This window comes from Salvelinus sp. IW2-2015, linkage group LG15 (assembly GCF_002910315.2).
Source record: "Salvelinus sp. IW2-2015 linkage group LG15, ASM291031v2, whole genome shotgun sequence".
Taxonomy (NCBI): Eukaryota; Metazoa; Chordata; class Actinopteri; order Salmoniformes; family Salmonidae; genus Salvelinus; species Salvelinus sp. IW2-2015.
The window spans coordinates 26,212,870-26,215,940 of record NC_036855.1 but is presented as its reverse complement, the minus strand read 5'-3'; the positions used below and the strand labels follow the sequence as shown (position 1 = coordinate 26,215,940).

The following is a 3,071-nucleotide window of genomic DNA, read 5'->3' as shown; positions in this document are numbered from 1 at the left end:
CACACACACACACACACACACACACACAACAACACACACAACCACACACACAACAACACACACACACACACACACACACACCACCACACACACAACACCAACAACACTTAACTCAAACTCACACACCAGGTCATCTAAATAGTTGTTGTTTGTGTTGTATATATCTCCTCGTTGCAACATCTGACATCCCCAATGAGACAGGACATGCTGATCAATTAAAAGTGCCAATCAATTAAATGCAATTATACTATAAAATGTGTTATATGGTGTCCTGAACTAACTTAGAAAAGTGAAATAGGACCAACTTCTAAATAGATCATTTGAAATGTAACTGATTTAAAATGTAAAGTCTTATTGGCAGGGAGCGTCAACGTGCTTTTCATGCATCTCAAACCGGCCCCATCCCCCTGCTGAACAGAACTGTGCACAGACAGTGTCATGTCCAGCTGCCTGGGACTGTGTTAAATGAATTACCAGAGGTGTGACTGCTGCACACACACACACAAATACACACAAGAGTCAAAGAGAGCAGGCTGGATGACAGGGCCTGGGGTCTGGGTTATGGCTGGGGGACATCCAGAGAGGGGTGGTGGGCTGTCACAGTGCCAATCCAGAACAGGCCTCTCTGTGTAGGCACAGCAGTCAGCTAGCTCCGGGTCACAAGGGCAAACCCAGCCTCTATAGGATGACTTCAAGTAGCCTAGCCTACTACCACCCTCTGGTATTCTAGTCTATTCTATTTACCAATCCTAGAGTTTCTGTATGATTTTATTCCCTTCTAATATATTTCAGATTATATGGTTCTATTCTATTCTGTGTTTTATTTCTATTTAACCTTTATTGATACATATTAATTCAATGAAGAACAAATTATTGATTACACTGTTTCCACATGGTTCTGTTCTTTTCTGGTTTATTACATTTCATTCTATTCTGTTGTCTCCATTTGGTCCTATTACACTGAACTCATATTCTTTTGTGTAGTAAAAGTACAAGTAGGCTCAAATGTATACATTTGTGACATAATTATACCGAATTATAATTTACATTCCCATGATTATTATAAGCCTACATTATTTTAAAACTGTGTCAACAAGCCTTTGTTAGTCTGGCTGGATGTAAAGGACCTGACACCAAGACATCAGCAGAGCCACACTTCCCTTARTCTATCAGCCATAGCGACCCGCGGCWGAGCCACACTTCCCTTACACTATCAGCCATAGCGACCCACGGCAGAGCCACACTTCCCTTACTCTATCAGCCATAACAACCCGCGGCAGAGCCACCCTTCCCTTTCTCTATCAGTCCATAAGCAACCGCGGCAGAGCCACACTTCCCTTACTCTATCAGCCATAGCGACCCACGGCAGAGCCCACCCTTCCCTTACTCTATCAACCATAGCGACCCACGGCAGACCACCCTTCCCTTTCTCTATCAGCCATAGCGACCCACGGCAGAGCCACACTTCCCTTACTCTATCAGCCATAGCGACCCACGGCAGAGCCACCACGGCGAAACTCCGGAGAAACAAGAGAGCGATGGGGGAGGAACACTTTCCCTTCTGACTGCTGCGCTACCGTGGTCCGCGGAGAGAGAAAGAGACAAGCAATATCAGACAATAACAACGACGACGGGAGGTCCAGGTTCGAATACTCTCCAATAGGTTACAACACACAGGCCTATAAAATGCACTATAGACGAATCTTAACCACATGGAAGGCCAATCTGAAATTCCTAGTTTGGCATTATTAACTGGTTATTAACTCACCATTAGCCTATAACTGTTAAGTCACATTCACAGCGCTCGATCTGAAGTTTTCCGCGGACAAGGAACTAGGTCCCGATGAGGCTACTGAGGAAAATTAAAAACATTTGAAGTTATCTAGTTAGCCTACCTCTGTGCGCTCCGTAACAGAAGAGACGATCAAGCAGCAGCAGCGGCCGCAGGGAAGGCGAGGATGCGAGGCGCTCAGCCCCGCGGTAACAACATCCGGCTCTCCCCATCCCCGTCCATGCAGGCCAGGAGGGGGAGGGGACAGGCAGCCACGGGGGAGAGGGGTGAGGTGCGGCGGCGGGTTTCCGTTAAAGTCGGGCCTCTGCTCTCCTTCTCCCTCGCTCTCTTCTCCTTCCTCGCTTTTCTCTCCTTCCTCGCTCTTCTCTCCTTCCACTCCTCGGTGCGCAGGGGCATTAAAGTGCAGAATCTACGCGGAATGCGATCGGTCAGGGAGGAGGAATGGAAAGAAGGGGAGAGGAGGGGGATAAGGGAAAAACAGTAGCGATTAGAAAATAGCAGTCCTTCCACCAAACACTTTCACTCCTTCTTGCCCCCTGCATCAGATTTCCTGTCTCTAGCAGCGCTATTCCGTCCTGGTTGAGTTTAGTCTTGTTGTAGCAATAAATCTCGGCTCCGCTCTCTCTCTCTCTCGCCCCCCCCCCCTCTCTCTCTTCTCTCTCTCTTTCTCTCCAGGCCTGCACTAAGAATCCTCCCCTCTCCTCTCTTCCTCAGATCGATAGCAAATCAACCAAACCCTTTTGCGGAAAACCCGCCTCTGAGAGAGCAGGACCCGCCCGCCCTGTCAGCCTTGGGCTTCGCGGGGGAGAGAGAGAGCGAGAGAGAGAGAACACAAATTCCACCTAGACACCGTTGCCCTACAGCACTGGTTCTCAACCCTGGTCCTGGGGACCCAAAGGGGTGCACATTTTTGTTTTTGCCCTGGTACTACACAGCTGATTCAAATTATCAACTCATCGAAAGGCTTTGATGATTTGAATCAGGTGTGTAGTGCTGGGGCAAAAACAAAAATGTGCACCCCTTTGGGTCCCCAGGACCAGGATTGAGAACCATTGCCCTAGAGCACACAAAATACGACACATACCTCGGCCTAAACATCAGGTAACTTCCACAAAGCTGTGAACGATCTGAGAGACAAGGCGAGAAAGTCCTTCTATGCCATCAAAAGGAACATAKATTTTGACATACCAATTAGGATCTGGCTAAAAATACTTGAATCAGTTAGAGAACAAATTGCCCTTTATGGTTGTGAGGTCTGGGGTTCGCTCACCAACCAATA

The 3,071-nt window shown here is 47.7% G+C and overlaps 1 pseudogene; it reads right to left on the bottom strand.

Moving 5' to 3' along the window:
• Positions 1–2,584, bottom strand: part of LOC111974341 (repulsive guidance molecule B-like) — a 14,372-nt pseudogene extending 11,788 nt beyond the window's left edge.
• Positions 2,585–3,071: the final 487 nt, after the last annotated feature.